The 24374-nt window shown below is 39.9% G+C and overlaps 1 non-coding gene across 1 annotated transcript; it reads right to left on the reverse strand.

Moving 5' to 3' along the window:
- Positions 1 to 21324: 21324 nt before the first annotated feature.
- Trnat-ugu (transfer RNA threonine (anticodon UGU)) lies at positions 21325 to 21398 on the reverse strand. Its single transcript has one exon. It is a non-coding gene; the product is annotated as a tRNA-Thr (tRNA).
- Positions 21399 to 24374: the final 2976 nt, after the last annotated feature.

A 24374-nucleotide genomic window follows, 5' to 3' on the forward strand; every position in this document is an offset into this window, starting at 1 on the left:
AGAGGTGAAAGATTCCCATTCCGCCTTGTTTAAAGCCAATCTGGGCAGCCGTCCATGAGCATGATACTGGGGCAGTGACAGAAAGATGGGGAAGTGGTCACTACCACACAGGTCGTCACGTGTTCTCCAGTGGGTTGATGGGAGAAGTCTTGGGGTTTGAAGTGACAAATCGATGGCTGAGTAACTACCACGAGCCACACTGAAATGTGTAGCAGTCCCAGTATTTAAGAGGCGGAGGTCGAACTGAGACAAAGATTCGACATCTCTGTCTTGGCAAATAAGCACAATGACAACCCACAAGGGGTTATGGTTGATTAACTCCCTAAACCTTTGCCACTTTTCGGAGATTTTACCAATCAGTGCAGCTAATACATCTAGGGGTTCGACACCATCTGGAGGAAGGTATATATTGCACAGTAAGATCCTCCATCGTCCTTATTCTGATAGCCACAGCTTCAAGGGGGATTTGAAGGGGCACAGGTTCACTACAGACAGTTTAGGACATAAACGAAAACTCCACCTGACACCCTATTATAGCCGCTACAGTTACTGTAATATCTGTTTAGCCATGGAGGGCAGAGGGTCCGCACTGTCAAAAACCAGCTTTCCTGGAGGGCAATACAGATAGCAGGTGTAAAGCCCAACTGTTGCCGTAGCTCATCCAGGTGGTGGAATAAGGTCTGTAATTCCACTATAGAATGACGTCATCGTGACACTGTGAAGGCATGGAACATTCAATGAAGTGGTTTATGCCTCAGGCAATAAGCCGGTGGCAGCATGTGACTCTGAGCAGTCTATAACCGTCATGTCTGTGTGTGTGTGTGTGTGTGTGTGTGTGTGTGTGTGTGTGTGTGTGTGTGCATGGGATGGTGATTTATGCATTTACTGAGGACCTATATCCCGCCAGACCCTCACACACACACACACACACACACACACACACACACACACACACACACAGCTTGGTCCTAGTGGTTTTATTTTTGGATTTCTCTCACTGCACCTTGGGTTTTCCTGGCTGGGAGAACTTCACTGATTCAGTCTCCAGGACTGAGAATGAGCGTGAAGCCCTTCTACAAGCTGCTTTTGGGCTCTTCAGTCACTGGCAGGTGTCAAATTTCCCACTAGGAGAAACCTGGGAAGGGGACCCCTTCCTAGCGAGAGAACCGAGGAAGACTTCTGTTCCCTTCCAAGATGGAGAAGCATATGTCCCCGATGGTTGGAGGAGTGTTGCTTCCAAAGTAGGTGGTGCAGGAGCAATAGGGAGGGAAATGCCCTCCACCATCAAGGAACATCTTTCGGCACTGAGAGGTGGCTATGATTGGCAGAGCTGATCGTATTACGCCGATGTTACAACAGTCGTGGTACAATGTCACAGGCACAGGATGCAGGCATTCAAATTTTCTCTTCGCCCCAGTGTAGGTCATTCTGTCCAGTGTGTTTTAGTCCATGATTTTCCTTTCTTTCTGGAGAATCCTGCAGTGTAGTGAGCAAGGCGAATGGTGCTCTCCACAGTTTGACAGATTGGAGGCGGGGCACATGTAGTATTGGGATGTGAAGGGCATCCAGAATCTTGACATGTGACGCTGGATGTACAGCTGTATATGTCCTAACTTGCAGCTCTTAACGCACCGCATCGTGTGAGGAACATTGGGCTTTACAACACAGTATTAGACCGTCACGTTGACCTTCTCTGTCAATGTATCACCCTCGAAGGCCAAGACGAAAGCAGCGGTGGCAACCTGATTATACCTCGGACCCCAGTGGACACGCTGGACGAAATGAACACCGCGCCGCTCCAAATTTGCGCGCAGCTCATCGTCAGACTGCAAAATAAGGTCCCTGTGAAATATGATACCCTCGACCATATGTAAGTTCTTGTGGTTACAGAAACATCCCCAGCTTGTCATAAGCGAGTAAATACCTTGACTGGGCATACATGGGGAGTTAATGGCACAGGCATCAGGGGGTGTGGTCAGAGGGCTACAACTGACAGGGTACATAGCGGCCCCACTACAATGGGCAAGCTACCGTGCTGGATGTCAGGTGCAACCAAGCGAACAAGTCCATTATAATCGTCGGTATAGAAAACGATACTGCACCGTTTATGGAAAAATACGCACCCAGGAGGGTGGCCTCGCCCAACAGTAGGAGAATGAGCAGAAGTGCAGATCCACGTCGACAAAGGATGCGGTAAGTCTGAGCACATGAATGCTATACTCCATGTAAGGCGTCCTTCCTAAATTGACTCGCTCTTCGGGAAAATTTTGAAAAATTAAGGTCAATTCATAGAGGGGACCACCACATATAGGCCAAAACGTGAGACTCCTTTTAGTCGCCTCTTACGACAGGCGGAAATACCTCGGGTCTATTCCAACCCCTGGACCTGTAGTGGGGGGGGGTCTCCATTTACCTCGAAGTTTTGGTTTTTATGCTTAGTCTGCTAACTACGACTAAAGGTGTGTAAATATGGCGCGAACGGGACTGGGCTGCACTGAAAATCGTTCTGCTAAGGCCCCTCCACACGCACTATTATATCTGTCGGCCGACCGACCAACGGACCAATTTCGTAACCGCTTGCACAACGCAATCACGGTGCCTCATGTGATTTGTTCGTATGATAAATATCTACGCGATTCCGGTTGGTTTTACAAAGGAAAAGAAACTGGAGTTTGCCAGCATTTATCTAGGATTTTCTGGCCTTGTTACTCAAAGCCAAGGCAAAGATGCGACTAATTGCAGGAATGAAATTTAACTACGTTGTTACTTAGACGGTAGCTAATGATATTCGTAATTATTTAAGAACTGCTGAGCATCAAACCGTTTTTAACCAAAAATGAATTCATCATGGGTTGTAAGCTCCGAGGAGAAACATATCGCTACATTACGATTTCTAGCCAATGGTAGGGTTTGAGCGCACCTCAAATTCAGGGCTGTTGTATCCCCACAATTGACTAAAATGATTCATTTCCCTGCAAAGCGATTTATACATGACTGAAGAAGTACAGCACGGTTAAGCAAAATAAAAGACGTTGACATAAACGTTATCAATTCCAATAAACAATGCGAAAGTAACTTACATACTTCGTAAGACAAATTACTACAGCAATTGTTATAAACAAATGCAAAAATTATTTAACAGCTATACATTCATCAGGATATAATACTTATTAATACACCCTCACACCTTTTTATAAAGTTCTATCCTGCAGCCCTTTTTCCTGGGCGTAGACCGGTGACGAGAGATATGGAATCCTGTCGATTTGATTTCGGAGTTCTCTTCTCTACAGCCAACACAGTGATGCTTGACAGTGTCATTTGTCATTGTGTTGTGAAAGTAGGCTTTAACGCGTTTCAACGTACTCACGCTTGTTTTGCAAGACACGGTGGTTCGTGGAATTGCAAGAAGCAACGACAGTCATTACACTCCTCCGGAGAACACGTTTTTTAAATCAATTGTTTACAATGGACTGAAGGATGTCATGAAGCTCCAGACATTTATCCTCACTGCTGTAAATAAAGTTTCTTCTCTTCAGTTTCTCATTGTCAAAAGATACATTTTAAGTAGCTTTTCAACATTACGTATAGGGAAATTGTTTCACGGTAGTCCTGGAATCTAGTTTCCGTGTTTACTATTACTGTGTCGATTACCTCTAATACTAGCCTTCTCCATTTCTAAATACATATTTCTGTTTCGTTACACTAGTTCAAATACTCCTGCTGAAATTGTAAAGCTCTTTCTTACCTTCCACTTTGCGTTTCATACATATTAGTCTCTCACTAGCCTTAATGCAGTTTTCTATTTCAGGCTTACAGATTTACTTTGCAAAATGTCGAACAAGATACTGGTATGCTGGAAAATCTATTTGTACACCTGCAGTAGAAAAAGAGAAGTCTGGTGATCAAGTATACAATTTAGCCCAATTGGTCGATGTAAAGAAATATAATCCCAGTCTTGCTTGTATTTCACATTCAATGCTGCTCATGTCCGTGTAGTGAAGAAAAATGGTTTTAACAGCGTGTGAATGAAAATACCTTGTTTCGCAAGGACCTTATAATTTAAATCCCCCTTCCCCCTGAAGTTAACTTGTTTTACCGCAACGGCTAAGATTCGTGAAATACTGGTTTGCTATAAAAAATTTTAATTGCGTAATTTTTAGAAGCACAGAGGATGGTCCAACTGATGTGCACAGCAGTGGATACAGACTGCACGAGGGTGTGCCTCTTTCACTATAGGATGTACACAATTTTTCCGTGTTATTGCACTACAGCCGTCTTATGTTTGCGATACTAGTTTGTTTTTATCAATATTCTAACTGCTTAGCACTTGCAGCTAAACAGTGGCTATGCCTTGTGCACTCCAGTTTTTAGCTAAGTCATAAAACCACATCCATCTCATATTTCTCCTTATTTGCAAAACGAAAAGTTACTAATAGCTTACTTCAGACATCCGTTATTTCGTTTGCTTGTACTGACAAAGGACTTAATTTCACTTGAAACTTGCTCTAGAGGATTATTTTAACTTCACTTGAAATCTGTTCTTTAACAACATCCATAATACAAGTTGTTAAATGATTGTCAGAAAGTGGCTTCAAGTAGTCCATGATGCTAAATAATCTTTCGTGAGTGTTCGTATCCAGCGAAGAATTTCAGAAGTTCTAAAAATTTTATTCACTCATGCCTCAGATTCCTCACGAGTTCGGAGACAACTTTTGCCATGCTGAAAAGCAGATAGTCGTAATGCATCTATTCCGCTTCTGTTTCTGTAACCTTCTCGTTGTGTTTCAATGTTCCAATCGTGCTGCTTGTGAAAGAGCATGGTCAATTCTTACTGTGCTTAGCTGATTGTATTTAACAGTTGCTGTAACATGTGAAATTGAACCTTGGTCATTTTTAGCATTCGAAATAAAATTTTGATGCCTCTTCGCCTAGTCCCCACTTACGCGATCAACCGTCAACCATTCCAAATAACACACAGTAAGAACAAAAGTTGTTCCTTACAACGCTGCCACTTTACCACCGTTTTGAATTTTACTATTGTGTTTGACAGCTTCTTACAAATTTTCCCTAAAATTTGATAGACAAACTGCGTCAGCTTTCTTTCTTACACTCTTGCAAACACCACAATTGCATTGTGTGTGTATTTGGAAGAAAAGCGGTAGAGAAACAATAAACACTTGAATGAAGCCCTAGGTATTACGTCAAGATAGTAAAAGAACTCAGCAAAATTTGTTACGAGAGCTACAAGAGGAGGAATTCAAGTCTTAACATATAAATTACTTATGAATGGATGAGATTATTTCAGTATTTGCTCAGTAAAGTGGATTCTCATGTTACAAAACAGAATGTCTTCTGGACATACAGCATTTCTAAGAATAAACTGTGTCACTGCGATTTCTTGATACATGAGAGCTACTCTGGTTTATGACACGGCACATTAATATCACATTGTAATCAAACAAAATAATTTCAGAAACGTGTCAAGCGATTTATAAACCGATGAAGGTGGAATATGTGAAGGTAAATAAACGTTTAGTACACTTTATGGGGACTATAAGAACAATTTTTAATTTTAAATAGTGTTACCACAACGGCAAAATTAATACAAAGTTCGAAACAGATGAAGCGCTTTTTAATTTGTCGCATCCAGAATCTAAAAACAGACAAAGTAGAAAGGAAAGCTAAGAAAGAATTTTTGAGTGTGACCACATCCTCTATTCCGGTTTGCTGCATGTATGTTTCCAGATGTAGGGATGGATGGCTGTAGCTGTGATTGTGGACATGAAGTCGAGTGCAGTATATTCCACCTCCCATCAACACACAAATGATAGCATGCATTATGCCCCTTGCCCCCCCCCCCTCCCACCCATAGCCCAAGCTACTTTATTTTTAAAAATTCGACGAAACTAACTTTGAAGCCATATTTACAAACACACTCCAGACACTTCCAACAGCTGTAGCGACGCCAGCGCTCGAAGGTGAAAAGAAAGCTTCACGCCACAAGCCCGAAGTGCGGCACTCAATGTTACGAGCGTTAATGGGTAACATCGTGTGACAGATACCACGTGTAATCTACTCTAGCGCCCTCCGTACCAGCAATCGACGTGGATCACTTCTGGATATTAGACAGACTCACAATCTACAAGTCGACAGAGAACTCTCAGGGCGGACTTTCCAGCAATTCGCTGGGATAGGGAAAACAGTTTCAGTTAAGCTATCAAGGAAATTTAATAAACGCGATATTCCACTTCAGCAAGAAAGATGGCACACTAGCGTCCACTGTAACGTTTCTTTCCTTATGGGTAGTTAAAAGTGAGAGAAATATTCAAATAAATGAAAAAAAAAATAATATGCGCATAATTATGAGTTTAACCCCACCGTGGCATCATATTTGTAACGTGTCCTTCCTGTGGCAGTATCCGTACGCGCATATATATATAACTAACCTTTGTAATCTACTGGACCATTACTATTATTTACCCTCTATGCCAACTCTGTTACATTATTTCAATGTATGAGATCGTGGTGTTACTGAACACCATCGTCAACCGCTGTTTTAAGGCTCGTTGACTGCACGACACTGCTGTCAATGATCTACTGGTCTTCCTGAAAACAGGCCTTCAGGTCCGACCTATGGAGAATAATTGCTTATCGCAATGTGCCGCTTAAGTATGTCGTTCATCTTGCTTTCAAATAACGTGACCACAATTTCGTGATACATCTACCTAAAAAGTATAAAATCATTTAAGTAGTTCAGTGCGGTAGTATTAAAAGGTTCACTACAATAACTGCAGAGACCGATATTTATGAATGATAATCTTATTATTCCATAAAAAAAATAAGACGTAGGAATTTCGGCAACCCTCCTCTTAGTACATCGAATGTCAAAACAGAAGTGAATCATAAGAAGAGAAAGTCTTCGTTTCTTTACAAAATCACTTGGTTTTTTCGAAAACTTAATTTGTTTTTCCTACAGAGGTCTCCTTTTACGTTTCATACATACAAGCTCTGAGTTCTCATCAACATCTGTTACTAAATCAATTGCTTTATATATATTATTCGTGACACAAGAGTTTTTAATATTGGATAGTTCCTCTTTTTTTTTTTTTTAGATACACTTCAGTAACCTTCTGAATTCTGGAAGCTACTGTATAACAGTATCTCATTCTAGCATTCAGGTAAAATTGGAGTGGTTACTTGACTAGACTACACACCAATTCCTTCCTTCACACATACTTGCAAGTTAACAAAAAATGACTATTTTGGGCAAAACGTTTGTGCCTTCGTTCCAGAAGTGTGGAAATATTTTGTCCTTGTTCCGGACTGATATATTGGTTTGATCACCAAGTTGTTGAGAAAATCGGACCTAAAAAACCAATCTGAACATTTGGACTTACTTAATTTCAATGTGTCTGATTACTTGAATTGTACTGCTTCTTACAGTCTATTACATCAACTTAGAAACTTCTTCTGTGTTCTACTATGGTGCTTTTAGTGTTTCCGCATACCGCAGCACGCAACATAGTTTTGCAGACGATAAGTGAAACTGTTTCATAGAGAAGAGAGGACAAAGAGACGATCTGGCTTTAAGTCGATTCGATAGCATAAGACCAAAACGGGCGGATTTCTCAGGTTTTTACTACATATGAACACTTTTCACGCTCTCCCGTGCAACGTGGCTGGTAGACCTCCCTTGATGCAAAATCGTAAGGTCTTAGCTCATGTCCAAGGCACAAAAGCCGGCTTAAAACTCGATAATCCATAACTAAAGCTTGAATTGTACTGCTTCTTACTGGCTATTACATCAACTTAGAAGCTTCGTCTGTGTTCTACTATGGTGCTTTCAGTGCCTCCGGATACCGCAGCACGCAACATAGCTTTGCCAACGATAAGTGTAACCGTTTCAGGCCAGACAATCGTGTGGTTCCTGAAGAGTAGTTGCAGGGGCAACAGTCTGGATGATTGACTGATCTGGCCTTGTAACATTAACCAAAACGGCGTTGCTGCGCTGGTACTGCGAACGGCTGAAAGCAAGGGGAAATTGCAGCCGCAATTTTTCCCGAATGCATGCAGCTTTACTGTATGGTTAAATGATGATGGCGTCCTCTTGGGAAAACAGTCCGGAGGTAAAATAGTCCTCCATTCGGATCTCCGGGCGGGGACTACTCAAAAGGACGTCGTTATCAGGAGAAAGAAAACTGGCATTCTACGGATCGGAGCGTGGAATGTTAGATCCCTTAATCGGGCAGGTAGGTTAGAAAATTTAAAAACGGAAATGGATAGGTTAAAGTTAGATATAGTGGGAATCAGTGAAGTTCGGTGGCAGGAAAAACAAGACTTTTGGTCAGGTGAATACAGGGTTATAAATACAAAATCAAATAGGGGTAATGCAGGAATAGGTTTAATAATGAATAGGAAAATAGGAATGCGGGTAAGCTACTAAAAACAGCATAGTGAACGCATTACTGTGGCCAAGATAGACACAAAGCCCATGCCTACGACAGTAGTACATGTTTATATGCCAACTAGCTCTGCAGATGATGAAGAAATTGATGAAATGTATGATGAGATAAAAGAAATTATTCAGGTAGTGAAGGGAGACGAAAATTTGATAGTCATGGGTGACTGGAATTCGTCAGTAGGACAAAGGAGAGAAGGAAACATAGTAGGTGATTATGGATTGGGGCTAAGAAATGAAAGAGGAAGCCGTCTGGTAGAATTTTGCACAGAGCTTAACTTAATCATAGCTAACACTTGGTTCAAGAATCATAAAAGAAGGTTGTATACATGGAAGTATCCTGGAGATACTAAAAGGTATCAGATAGATTATATAATGGTAAGACAGAGATTTAGGAATCAGGTTTTAAATTCTAGGACATTTCCAGGGGCAGATGTGGACTCTGACCACAATCTATTGGTTATGACCTGTAGGTTAAAACTGAAGAAACTGCAAAAAGGTGGGAATTTAAGGACATGGGATCTGGATAAGCTGAAAGAACCAGAGGTTGTACAGAGTTTCAAGGAGATCATAAGGGAACAATTGGCAGCAATGGGGGAAAGAAACATAGTTGAAGAAGAATGGGTAGCTCTGAGGGATGAAGTAGTGAAGGCAGCACAGGATAAAGTAGGTAAAAATACGAGGGTTGCTAGAAATCCTTGGGTAACAGAAGAAATATTGATTTTAATTGATGAAAGGAGAAAATATAAAAATGCAGTAAATGAAGCAGGCAAAAAGGAATACAAACATCTAAAAAATGAGATCGACAGGAAGTGCAAAATGGCTAAGCAGGGATGGCTAGAGGACAAATGTAAGGATGTAGAAGCTTATCTAACTAGGGGTAAGATAGATACTGCCTACAGGAAAATTAAAGAGACCTTTGGAGAGAAGAGAACCACGTGTATGAATATCAAGAGCTCATATGGCAATCCAGTTCTAAGCAAAGAAGGGAAGGCAGAAAGGTGGAAGGAGTATATAGAAGGTTTATACAAGGGCGATGTACTTGAGGACAATATTATGGAAATGGAAGAGGATGTAGATGAAGACGAAATGAGACGTAAGATACTGCGTGAAGAGTTTGACAGAGCACTGAAAGACCTGAGTCGAAACAAGGACCCCGGAGTAGACAACATTCCATTAGAACTACTGACGGCCTTGGGAGAGCCAGTCATGACAAAACTCTACCAGCTGGTGAGCAAGATGTATGAGACAGGTGAAATACCCTCAGACTTCAAGAAGAATATAATAATTCCAATCCCAAAGAAAGCAGGTGCTGACAGATGTGAAAATTTCCGAACTAATCAGTTTAATAAGTCACAGCTGCAAAATACTAACGCGAATTCTCTACAGACGAATGGAAAAACTGGTAGATGCGGACCTCGGGGAGGATCAGTTTGGATTCCGTCGAAATGTTGGAACACGTGAGGCAATACTGACCTTACGACTTATCTTAGAAGAAAAATTAAGAAAAGGCAAACCTACGTTTCTAGCATTTGTAGACTTAGAGAAAGCTTTTGACAATGTTGACTGGAATACTCTCTTTCATATTCTGAAGGTAGCAGGGGTAAAATACAGGGAGCGAGAGGCTATTTAAAAATTGTACAGAAACTAGATGGCAGTCATAAGAGTCGAGGGGCATGAAAGGGAAGCAGTGGTTGGGAAAGGAGTGAGACAGGGTTGTAGCCTCTCCCCGATGTTATTCAATCTGTATATTGAGCAAGCAGTAAAGGAAACAAAAGAAAAATTTGGAGTAGGTATTAAAATTCATGGAGAGGAAATAAAAACTTTGAGGTTCGCCGATGACATTGTAATTCTGTCAGAGACGGCAAAGGACTTGGAAGAGCAGTTGAACGGAATGGACAGTGTCTTGAAAGGAGGATATAAGATGAACATCAACAAAAGCAAAACGAGGATAATGGAATGTAGTCAAATTAAATCGGGTGATGCTGAGGGAATTAGATTAGGAAATGAGACACTTAAAGTAGTAAAGGAGTTTTGCTCTTTAGGAAGTAAAATAACTGATGATGGTCGAAGTAGAGAGGATATAAAATGCAGACTGGCAATGGCAAGGAAAGCGTTTCTCAAGAGAAATTTGTTAACATCGAATATAGATTTATGTATCAGGAAGTCGTTTATGAAAGTATTTGTTTGGAGTGTAGCCATGTATGGAAGTGAAACATGGACGATAACTAGTTTGGACAAGAAGAGAATCGAAGCTTTCGAAATGTGGTGCTACAGAAGATTGCTGAAGATTAGATGGGTAGATCACGTAACTAATGAGGAGGTATTGAATAGGATTGGGGAGAAGAGAAGTTTGTGGCACAACTTGACTAGAAGAAGGGATCGGTTGGTAGGACATGTTTTGAGGCATCAAGGGATCACAAATTTAGCATTGGAGGGCAGCGTGGAGGGTAAAAAATCGTAGAGGGAGACCAAGACATGAATACACCAAGCAGATTCAGAAGGATGTAGGTTGCAGTAGGTACTGGAAGATGAAGCAGCTTGCACAGGATAGAGTAGCATGGAGAGCTGCATCAAACCAGTCTCAGGACTGAAGACAACAACAAGTCTATCCGTGTCATAGAGAAGAGCGGCCTAAGAGACGATCTGGCATTAAGTCGATTCTATAGCAAATGACACAAAAGGGCGGATTTCTCAGGTTTTTACTACATATAAACACTTTTCACGCTCTCCCGTGCAACGTGGCTGGTAGACCTCCCTTGATGCAAAATCGTAAGGCCTTAGCTCATGTCCAAGACAGCAAAGCCGGCTTGGAAGTCAATAATCGATAACTGAAACTTGAATTGTACTGCTTCTTACTGGCTATTACATCAACTTGGAAGCTTCGTCTGTGTTCTACTATGGTGCTTTCAGTGTCTCCGGATACCGCAGCACGCAACATAGCTTTGCAGACGATAAGTGTAACCGTTTCGTAGAGAAGAGCGGCCAAAGAGACGATCTGGCTTTAAGTCGATTCGATAGCATAAGACAAAAACGGGCGGATTTTACAGTTTTTAGTACATATGAACACTTTTCACATTCTCCCGTGCAACGCGGCTGCTTGTCCTCCTTTCATGCAAAATCTTAAGGTCCTAGCTCATGTCCAAGGCACCACAGCCGGCTAAAAAGTCCATAATCGTTAACTAAAACTTGATTTGTACTGCTTCTTACTGGGTATCACATCAACTTAGGAGCTTCTTTTGTGTCTTATTATTATTTTCAAATCAACAGCTCATTGCATGCACTCCTTACTAGAAACATGAATAATCTCCACAAAAATTTGGAAGTTAATTACTTTGGTGCAAGAAAGTCTCGATCATTCAGGAAAACGAATTTTCAATAACTTGTCAGCAGCCATACAAGTTCTACTACTGTCAAAATTCAGTTTAAGAGCAGCCTAAAGGATTTATTTAACCATCTCCTCCGACACCATTAATGTATTGAATTTTTTAGTAGAACTAGGGCGTGCGCGATTGAGAGTGAGTGAGGAGTGAGTTAGAAAAAGAGAGAGAGAGAGAGAGAGAGAGAGAGAGAGAGAGAGAGAGAGAGAGAGAGAGAGAGAGAGAGAGAGTGTGTGGGGGGGGGGAGGGTGTCAAATAGTACGAGTACGATCAGAAGTACGTTTAAATTTTCATCCCTCATTTCACGTCGATGATCAGTCCACTTGCGATCTGTGGAAGGTAAATTAGCATATTAGTTTCCCACTGAGCATCTCCTCATTATGGATTATTTGCAACAGAAACTACATATAGTCTAATCTAACCGTCTTGTCTGTCCTATCTCTGTTGAAGGGTACACATGAGACAGATGCCTTCTTATTGTTGTTGTTGTGGTCTTCAGTCCAGAGACTGGTTTGATGCAGCTCTCCATGCTACTGTATCATGTGCAAGCGCCATCTCCCAATACCCACTGCAACCTACATCCTTCTGAATCAGCTAGTGTATTCATCTCCTGGTCTCCCTCCTCGACCTTTACCCTCCGCGTTGCCCTCCAATACTAAAATGGTGATCCGCTGATGCCACAGAACATGTCCTACCAACCGATTCCTTCTTGTAGTCAAGTTGTGCCACAAAGTTCTCTTCTCCCCAATACTATTTAATACCTCGTCATTAGTTAAGTGATCTACCCATCTGATCTTCAGCATTCTTCTGTAGCACCTTATTTCTAAAGCCTCTAGTCTCTTCTTATCCAAACTCTTTATCGTCCATGATTCACTTCCATACATGGCTACACTCCATACAAATACTCGGATAACACACTTCCTGATACGTAAAGCTATACTCGATGTTAACAAGTTTTTCTTCTTCAGAAACACTTTCCTTGCCATTGCCAGTATACAATTTATATCCTCTATACTTCGACCGTCATCAGTTATTTTGCTCCCCAAATACCAAAACTCCTTTACTACTTTAAGTGTCTCAGTTCCTTATCTAATTCCTTCAGCATCACCAAACATGTTTCGACTACATTCCATTATCCTCGTTTTGCTTTTATTGATGATCATCTTATATCATTCTTTCAGGACACTCCACTCCATTCAGCTGCTCTTCCAGGTCCTTTGATGTCTCTGACAGAATTATGTCATGAGCGAACCTCAAGGTTTTAATTTCTTCTCCATAGATTTTAATTCCTACTTCGATTTTTCTCTTTTTTTCCTTTACTGCTTGCTCAATAAACAGATTGAATAACATCGGCGATTGACTAGAACCGCATCTCACTACCTTCCCAACCACTGCTTCCCTTTCATGCCCCCTGACTCTTGCAACTCCCATCTGGTATGTGTACAAATTGTAAATGGCCTTTCACTCACTGCATTTTACCACTGCCACTTCAGTATTTGAAAGAGTTTTCCAGTCAACATTGTCAAAAGATTTCTCTAAGTCTACAAACGCTAGAAACGTAGGTGTGCCTTTCCTTAATCTAGCTCTTAAGAGAGGACTTAGGGTCAGTATTGCCTCATGTGTTCCAGTATTCCTACGGAATCCAAACTGGTATACCCCGAGGTCGGCTTCTACCAGTTTCTCCATTCGTCCGTAAAGAATTGGCTTTAGTATTTTGCGCCTGTGACTTACTAAACAAATAGTTCGATAATTTTCACATCTGTCAACAACTGCTTTCTTAGAGATTGGAATTATTATATTCTTCTTGAAGTCTGACGGTATTTCGCCTGTCTCATACATCTTGCTCATCAGATGGTAGAGTTTAGTCAGGGCTGGCTCTCCCACGGGTGTCAGTAGTTATAATGGAATGTTGAATACTCCCGGGGCCTTGTTTCGGCGTAGGTCTTTCACTGCTCTGCCAAACTCTTCACGCAGTATATTATCTCTTATTTCATCTTCATCTACATGCTCTTCCATTTCCAAATTCTGTTTTCAAGCACATTGCCCTTGTATAGATCTTCTATATACTCCTTCCACCTTTCTGCTTTCCCTTCTTCGCTTATAACAGGGTTTCCATCTGAGCTCTTGATATGCATACAAGTGGATCTCTTTTCTCCAAAGCTTATATTTTTTAATAATTTATTGTTCCGTGGGACCATATTAAGGAGAAATCTTCATGGTCATAGAACGAGTCAATACATGAAATTATAACACGATAGTAGAAACAGATAAAGTGAAATATAAAAACATATTAAGGCGACAAGTTGTAAGTTTAAATAAAAAAATTAACTACGTAACACTGAAATTTGCATAATTTTTTAGCTCTTCCAGGAGCTCCTCGACCGAATAGAAGGAGTGAGCCATGAGGAAACTCTTCAGTTTAGACTTAAAAGATTTTGGGCTACTGGTAAGATTTTTGAGTTCTTGTGGTAGCTTATTGACAATGGATGCAGCAGAATACTGCACTCCTTTCTGCACAAGAGTCAAGGAAGTGCATTCCACATACAGATTTGATTTGTGCCTAGTATTAACTGATTGAAAGCTGCTAACTGTTGGGAATACGCTAATACTGCTAACAATAAACAACATTAAAGAAAATATATGCTGTCAGGGCAATGTCAGAATTCCCAGACTATTGAATAGGGGCCAACAAGAGGTTCTCGAACTTACACCCCATATAGCTCGAACAGCCCGTTTTGAGCCAAAAATACCCTTTTTGAATCAGAAGAATTGCCCAAAGAATATAATACCATACGACCTAAGCGTATGAAAATATGCGAAGTAGATTATCTTCCATGTTGAACTGTCACTAATTTCAGATACTGTTCTAATGGTAACTAAAGCAGCATTTAGTTTCTGAACAAGATCCTGGACATGGGCTTTCCACAACGGCTTACTATATATCCGATCGCCTAGGAACTTTAACTGTTTCGTCTCGCTTATAACATGCCCATTCTGTCTGATCAAAATATCGGTCCTTGTTGAATTGTGAATTAGAAACTGCAAAAACTGAGTCTTACTGTGATTTAGCATCAAATTGTTATCCACAAGCCATGAACTTATTCCATTAACTACATTATTTGATACTGTTTCAGTATTACACACGAGATCCTTCACTGCCAAACTGGTGTCATCAGCAAACAGAAATATTTTTGAATCACCTGTAATACTAGAGGGCATATCATTTATATAAGTAAGAAACAGCAGTGGCCCCAGAACCGACCCTTGGGGGAATGCCCTCTTAACAGAGCCCCATTGCGAATGATTATCACTACCACTCTCAATATCGCAGAGAATTACCTTCTGCTTTCTGTTCTTAAAGTAAGAGGGGAACCAATTGTATGCTACTCCCTTACTCCATAATGGTCCAACTTGTGCAGTAATATTTTGTGGTCAACACAGTCAAAAGCCTTCGTTAAATCAAAGAAAACACCTAGCGTTCGCAACCTTTTATTTTATCCGTCCAAAACCTCACAGAGAAAAGAGAATATAGCATTTTCAGTTGTTAAACCATTTCTGAAACCAAACTGTACATTTGACAGCAAATAATGTGAATTTAAATGCTCCAGTAACCTTGTATATACAACCTTCTCGATAACTTTAGCAAACACCGATGGCATGGAAATAGGTCTAAAGTTGTCAACATTATCCTTTCTCCCTTTTTATGAAGTGGCTTCAGTAGAGAGTACTTTAATCGGTCAGGAAACCGACCACCGCTAAAGGAAAAGTCACAGATATGGCTAAGTACTGGGCCAACATACACAGAACAATACTTCAGTATTCTGCTAGATACCCTGCCATATCCATGAGAGTTCTTGGTCTTTAGTGATTTAATTATTAACTCAATCTCCCTCTTGTCAGTATCATGGAGGACCGTTTCAGGTAACAGTCTCGGAACACTTTTTTCTAAGAGCGCTATATGATTCCCTGTTGGGGCTAGGTTTCTATTTAGTTCACATGGTACATTCACAAAGTGATTATTAAGTACTGTACATATATGCGACTTATCAGTAACACGAACATTCCCACTACGCACTGATTCTATATCGTCGACCTGTCTCTACAGACCAGCCACTTCATTTACGACTGACCATATGGTTTTAATTGTATCCTGAGACATAGCTATTCTATCTGCATACCACTTTGCCATACCAGTTTACATATGATTATATGAATTAAGGAGATCTACCAGCATCCTTTTACTTGCACAATCACCTTACAATTAATATTGAAATCACCACATATAAATAATTTTTTGTATTTCCTACAAAGTGTACCAAAAACCTCCTCTAGCTTTAGCAAAAATGTTGTGAAATTGGCGTCTGTGGCTCTGTAAATAACAATTAGAAGTTTAGCTCCATTAAATTTAACCATACCTTCACAACATTCTAACACCTTTTCAGTGCAGTACTTAGAAACATCAATTGACTCTAATGGGATGCTGTTTTTCACATACATGGCTACTCCCCCACACCGAAAAGAGCTCCTAGAAAAGCTGCCAGCCAACCTGTATTCTGGTAAAGGAAGCCTCTGAATTATCTCCTTATTTAAGAAGTGCTCAAATATACCAATAATTTCAGAGTCAACATCTATAAGCAGTTCACTAACTTTATCTCTAACATCTTGTATATTTTGATGAAATATACTAATTGTCTCATTACTTGGATACTTAAGCTTTGTCAAAAGTGGATCTTTTGTTAGAGAGACTTCCCTTAAGCAGGAACACCTATCAGCTGACTGGTGCAGCTCTAACATCAACTACTGCAGGAATTTTCCCATGAGTGATCCCACCACCTCGATCTATGCTGTCACTTTAATTTTCCTGTAGGCGGTGTCTATCTTACCCATGGTGATTTTCGCCTCTACATCCTTACATTTGTCCTCTAGCCATCCCTGCTTAGCCATTTTGCACTTCATGTCGATCTAATTTTTGAGACGTTTGTATTCCTTTTCGCCTGCTTCATTTACTGCGTTTTTATATTTTCTCCTTTCATCAATTGAATTCAATATTTCTTCTGTTACCCAAGGATTCCTACTAGCCCTCGGCTTTGTGCCTACTTGATCCTCTGCTGCCTTCACTACTTCATCCCTCAAGGCTACCCATTCTTCTTCTACTGTATTTCATTCCCCCATTCCTATCAATTGTTCCCTTATGCTCTCCCTGAAACTCTGTACAACCTCTGGTTCTTTCAGTTTATCCAGGTCCCATCTCCTTAATTTCCCACATTTTTGCAGTTTCTTCAGTTTTAATCTACAGTTCATAACCTATAGATTGTGGTCAGAGTACACATTTGCCCCTGGAAATGTCTTACAATTTAATACCTGGTTTCTTACCATTATATAATCTATCTAAAATCTTGCAGTATCTCCAGGTCTCTTCCACGTATACAACGTTCTTTCACGATTCTTGAACCAAGTGTTAGCGATGATTAAGTTATGCTCTGGGCAAAAACCTACCAGGCGGCTTCCTCTTTCATTTCTTACCACCATTCCATATTCACCTACTACGTTTCCTTTTCTTCATTTCTCTACTATCAAATTCCAATCACTTGTCACTATTCTATTTTCATCTCCCTTCACTATCTGAATAATTTCTTTTATCTCATCACACATTTCATCAATTTCTTCCTCATCTGCGGACTACTTTTAAGATTATGGTAGGTGTGGGCTTCATGTCTATCTTGGCCACAATAACACGTTCACTGTGCTGCTTGTAGTAGCTAACCCGCATTCGAATTTTTTTTTATTCATCATTAGACCTACCCATGCGTTAGGTTCATATTGGCCTTCCTAATACTTAAATCTATATTCGATGTTAACAATGACGCCGGTGGATAGACTATATGAAATTACTGATCGTCGATAAAGTCGCGAATATAACCGACATGCTATTGGGCCCTTCGCAGGGAAAGGGTTTTCGCCGCAAAAAGCGGGAAACTGGAATCCAGCAAATGAGTAAAAAATATATATTCAGTGACAAAAAATGAGTGTACGTACACAACAATAGTCTGGGATTTCTGTATTACATAAAACAGTTTTTGTGATTGTATCTTGCAGCTTTAGTTATTTTTAATTAAAAGAGATTTTAAAAGGACAGAAAGAGCGTTTTGGTCTACGCTACACATCGTTCTGTTAGTATAGTCTTGACTTCGTAATCACTTTCGTGGACTTCTGCAACTCTCAATCAAAATCTCCAACCTAATCGAGACAATACGCTACGATACAGCCGACATGATGACAAGAGAATGGGCTACATCAAACTCGAAGTAATTTTATATAGATAAGGATCTCAATGACCTGTGTACGTCTAATATAAAAGATCTCCTAACTATTCTCCTCAAATAGATCGCCATCTTCACTTGACCTTTAACTGAAACTGTTTCAGAATTAAAGACTGAATTCAAAGAAAATTTGGCTTCCAGTCACAAAACTAGAAAAATAAAAATAATAAAAGTGAGAATGTGAAACAGGTTAGCAATAACCACAAACAGGAGATTCTACAGAAAATCAAAGTGAGAAAGGAAATTATTAATATTATCGACCGTTTAGGAACTCTATGCTACGAAAGGGATGAAACCACATATAGAATAACTGGTGGAAAAGTTAGTGTGTTTTAAGATTAAATCCAAACAACAATTAGAGAAAAATATATCGAAGCTAGGCCTATATTACGAAAAATTGCTAAATCTCGAGGCATATTGTGTCCTCCAGTATTTGATGAAGTGTTTGTGCCCCTAGCACGGATAAAACAGGATCTACAGCATCAACAGAAACTTCGGATATGTGTTTCATATTTCATCCAAGCCTACAGTCTATAAACACTAAAACAAAATACCACTACAGGGAAACTACCTACGAAGAAGTTCTTGGTAAAACTATGTAGCTGTAGTTGCCTTGGACTAACGACGTGTGATTATCAATGTAACCTGTACAGACTGTACGCTTTCCAAAGCTGTTATCCATGAAAAAGCTAAACGACGTTTCGTGAACAAAACACAATTTAAGACCGGACAACTAATAAAATTATCTGACAATAGGCACTGTTGAAAATTTGTGCCAGACCAGGATTACCACCCGAGTCTCCTGGTTACTAGGGAGAGGCAATGATCACTGTGTCCGAATTACGCAGTGGTCAACATAATAGCACGAACTGCCCGAGCATGCCGTTCGTCAGATCCAAATTCTCAATTTCTCCATAGACTGCTAATGCAGTGCTCCTTGAACATTATCCTCCTCGCCTTAATTAAACAGACACAGAATATATACAAGCTTGGCCTTACGAACATTGCAGACGCCGTCTATGCAACACGCGTCACACTTCAAAGAGTTTACCAATACATTGCATTGTTTACTATCGACCACGGATCAAGCAACGTAAAAAGCACTGCGTCTACTGAGATCATGATTCAGAGTTTTTTTTAAAAAAAAAAGAAACTAATAAGTCGCCTACATATTATAGTTGCTGCCGAAAGAGGAGAATCACTATTTTCCCACAAACGGAAATATAGTTAAAATTACGCTTCTAATTCGGCTAGTTTCGGCGGTTACTAAAATTTGTAGTGAAAGTTACATAGGGAACTCTCCCGTCCCCCCACCAGAAACGTAGTTTTCGTCGCTGTTGTGCGACTTTTGTACACAGCCAGAGAAAGTGTGTTAAACATGGCGCGGACGGAAACACTAGGCTACGCTACAAGGAAATCTGCTTACACAACGTTTACTCGGCATTAATAATCGTTGGCGTAAACATCTCTCAATCAAATTACCCCCTTCCAACCTAACTTAGATCTCGGGCTACACTGCCCATAGGCCTGTCATCACAACCAAAATTTCAGTGTGTGGGGGATATCCTGTATTTCTCGCTAATCTCTCTCTAGGCAAAAATGTCAGTTATTGTAGATTGGTGGCAGTCTCAACTACAAGATTTACTAATGATAAACACTATTGAGGCGGCTCGTAATTTTAGAATAGTTCTCTTCGTCTTACTTGGCATAAATTGTTCGCTGGCGTCCCAGCAGCTAGCTCCTTCAGTGTCTGCTTCTGCCATCGCACCACGCCAGTCTGTTGTTATCCTAGCAGACAGAACGCACCGCACATCCGACAACTTCGGAACCACTCAACTGGCCAGTTAGCAACTGAGCCGAACACTGTTTACACCGTCAAAGGAAAACTATGCAAAGATGTACACTCGAATGGCACGACTGAGTAGTACACACACACACAAACACACAAACAGTAATATCTGTAGGATGTCCATCGACACGCGCAGAACGAAATTCTTCTCGCGAACGTACAGCGTCTCCGAAAAAAATCTAGTGACTATATTCCGGCATTACGGCCAGGTTCTCATTCAAATGAGCAAAAAATGTTATATATTTTTTTTGAGACAGTGAAAATACACTTGAAGGATCTGTTTGGGAGTTACGAGTGATCATACTATGAGCTTTATTTTAGATTTTCAGTAAAAAAAAATGGCGCCCGCAATTATGATTTGATCACGCGGACTGCGTGCAGTGTGGCCTCTCAGATGTTACCTGAAATCAAAAATGGATGACATCAGTTGATACTAAATTACTTCTCTGAAATTGAAAATGGAAAACATCAGTCGATATTACATAAAATTTATGGGAGCGCATACCTAACCGCAATGAAACAACCGTAAATTTAACGATACGGTGCTAATTCGAACTCTGAGTTCGATTTTTTGGGTGGTTTATTTCACTCCTTATGCCTTCACAAAAATTACTTAATATTAATCAGTGTCATATATTATAGGTATAAGCTCCTAAGAAAAGTGTTTACTTTTCTGGGTCAGAGGTAGAAGTTAAGAGATTGAACCATTTTTAGTTAATGCTGCATGCCGTTCTGAGAAAATTGTTTCTCCAAAAAAAAAAAAAAAAAAAAAGTTCAACGTCTAGGGAAACCTTTTAGTTATATTATTACTTCGATTTGCATGAACTGAGGGTTACATGTATATTTTTAATGTCGCTGAACACGAATCTGCAGTAAGATTTTCAATATTCAAAACGGCTAATGCAATACGGAGAGCACAGGATTATGCTTTGTCCAATTTTTACCAAAAATGCATTTTCGTTATTTACGTTTAGTGTGCAATCCAAGGAGCACTTTTCAACCCTTCCTCTGGCTGGAATTGTTCCTAGATAGCAACTCCCTGTTCTTCTTGGCAGGAAAAGCCGATCTGTCTAACCTGGATATGCAGCACTCGTTATTCGTCAGTGTTATCGGCGAGTATGTTTGCAGTATGAATCATTTTGTGCACGTGCGTCACGGGACGAGCTTTGATCTACATCTATATGGATACTCTGCAAATCACATTTAAGTGCCTGGCAAAGGGTTCTTCGAATCCCCTTCACAATTGATAGTTAATTGAAACCCTCAGCTGCCGACAGGTGTTGTTGATATACTTCGATGGGGACAGCTGAAAATGTGTGCCCCGACCGGGACTCGAACCCGGGATCTCCTGCTTACATGGCAGACGCTCTATCCATTTGAGCCACCGAGGACACAGATGAATACCGCGACTGCAGGCATTTATCCCTTACACGCTTCCCGTGAGACTCACATTTCCAACCGGCCACAATCCACAAACGTAATGTACGTAATAGGTGTTTGCCCATCCACTCAATACTGGCCCACACTAAGGTGACGATTCCCGTAAGATTTCGGGCAATCTGTGCGCATTCGCACAGACGAAGGTCAATGGCTGGGTAACGTTTAACCATATATATATAGATAGTAACTGTTCTCGAAAGAACAGGCGCCACTGACGACCGGGCAGCTTCTCTAGAATACATGGTAGACCGGCCTATGTGGCCGAGCGGTTCTAGGCGCTTCAGTCGGGAGCCGTGCGACAGCTACGGTCGCAGGTTCAAATCCTGCCTCGAGTATGGATGTGTGTGATGTCCTTAGGTTAGTTAGGTTTAAGTCGTTCTAAGTTCTAGAGGACTGATGACCTCAATTGTTAAGTCCCATAGTGTTCAGAGCCATTTGAACCATCAGTCCCTGTGCTTACACACTACTTACATTAACTTATGCTAAGGACAACAAACAAACACAACGATGCCCAAGGGAGGACTCGAACCTCCAACGGGGGGAGCCGCGCGAACCGTGACAAGGCGTTTGAGACATGGCGCATACCCCGCGCGGCTCATGGCAGTCGTGACACTGCTTCAAACAATGGGCTGTAGAAACTTTTTTAAAGCACGGATTAAGAAAAAAACCTTTCCGTTCCAAGAGTCTGGACAAGTACACCTTAAAAAAATGCAACTACAAAGAAATTGAATTTTCGAACTTTTTGGATGAGAACCTGTCCCTACGGAACACCGTTGATAAAATGTCACAGGGATTATGTACTCAGGTTTCACATGTGGATTACCAATTCCTAATCGAGGAATTTGCATCTCCCACCTTGGAATTCTCAGTACAGAATTTTTATCCATTACGAGATTCTCAGCCACTTGCAGAAGTGATTTCCCGTGATTCTGCAAAACTTTTCCGTTAGCCAATCGTAGCAACTATAATATTTGGTTCCTGGTGCATGACATGTCTCTTAACTTAAAGTGACCAACTCATTTGCATAAAGAGCTAACTTATCATCCGCTTCTTTACTTGCGTAGACCGTTTATGGTCTTCAAAGATTTTTTTTTCTTTAATCGTTTTTTTATGTCTTTTATAAACTGCAACACTTTCTAAACTTAACGCCATTGAAGCATCGTCTTTTACTGAATGACCAAGAAACAATGCCGACAGCTGGAGTCGAAGGTTTTTGTTAATCAAGCCGTTTGTATTCTTGTGGTGATATCTCCATAGAATCTTTCATTCCGCAACACATATTTCTTTTATATAACTGAGAAGTGAAATACCTGTTTTCATAGATGCAGATTTAACATATTTTAATATAACGCAATAAATATTTCATTAAAATTTTCATCCCCTTACTATCGAAGTTCCAAAACCACTGAAACACATAGTTTTTAAAAATTCTAACAGAGGAGCCGAATACGAATTGTCAGATATATTTAGTAATGCTTTCATAATGAACCATTTTGAGAAACATCTCACACCCTTTAGGAGTTAGGTTTTCAAAAACAATTAAACATGTATTCTTCTATTTAGAACCAAGGAGCCAAATTCAAATCTTCATCCATTTAATTCTAAAAATGCTTTCATAGTGAAATATTTCATAAAACTTTTCATCCCCTATTTCACTCTATTAATGAGTTAAATTTCCAAAATCAACGAAACACATTTTTTTACATCCAACTGAGAAGTCAATTACCTATTTTCATAGATGTAACTTTAACAATGCTTTAGTAGTTCTTTAATAATGATTTATTTTCAAAAAACCTTCACTATTTATTCTATCCCCCCCCCCCCAATGAAAGAATTTCGGAAAATGATAAAAACCTTTTTTTTTGTTTCTGGCTGAGAAACCAAATGTCAATTTTCGTAGTTTTGTAGTTCTAGCTTCAACAGTGACATAGGGACATATTTTTTTTTAAAAAAAACTTTTCAACCCATATTTCACCCCCTTAGGAGTGGAATTTCGAAAAATCTCTTCTTAAATGGTGCTTTCAGCGTAATATTTACACCTTCATCAAATTTCAAGTCTGTATACTTTGCAGGTTGGGCTGGAAGGCGATGAGTGAGTGGATACATGTGCCCCTATCGCATCTCCTTGGAGGTTGTAGTTCCAAAAACAGTGAAACACGTATATTTCAATAACAGAATTTCCATATATTTATCTTTAAAAATTCTTTCACACTGAATTATTTTCATAAAACATTTCATCCTATATTCCCCCTCATTATGAATTGAATGTATCAAAAACAGTGAGACATGTAAATTTTTTTTTATTTTTACTTCAACCGAGAAGCCAAATTCAGGTTTAAATATATTTAGCTTTAAAAATGCTTTCATAATTAAATATTTCATGAAACATTTCATCCTCTATGTAATGGGATTGTGGTAGTGACACACCAAAATCACAATAGTAATCCGTTGTAGTTGCTACACATTTTATTACAATCAAAAGCATTATAAAATCACAATCACAAAAATACAAGAGATTGCCTTATAAGGCCAGATCAGATGGACAAATAATAAATAAATTTTTTTACGTGGAACAAGACCCGTTAAACTTCAAATTTGGATATGACTAGGTAAATATACTTAGGTAAGGCTTTACTTAAATAGTACAAATGTGCATAGAATGTGCAGCAGAACTCTCATTACTTCCAATCAGCAGAGAAACAGATTAAGCCTAAGAAACAGATTTTTTAACGTTTGGCTACTCAACTTTCCATAACAAAACTATATACAAATGATTAAAGCAATTAAGGAGGTACTTTATTTTTGACCAAACCGACCTTCAAATTTACTTACTCAATTGATTAATCAACAATATTCTTAGAATGATTACAACTAGAACATGACCATATGACAATTCCCTTAAAATAAGGTTGCTTCAATATTTTCGT

Source organism: Schistocerca gregaria, unplaced genomic scaffold (assembly GCF_023897955.1).
Source record: "Schistocerca gregaria isolate iqSchGreg1 unplaced genomic scaffold, iqSchGreg1.2 ptg000362l, whole genome shotgun sequence".
NCBI classification, from domain to species: Eukaryota; Metazoa; Arthropoda; class Insecta; order Orthoptera; family Acrididae; genus Schistocerca; species Schistocerca gregaria.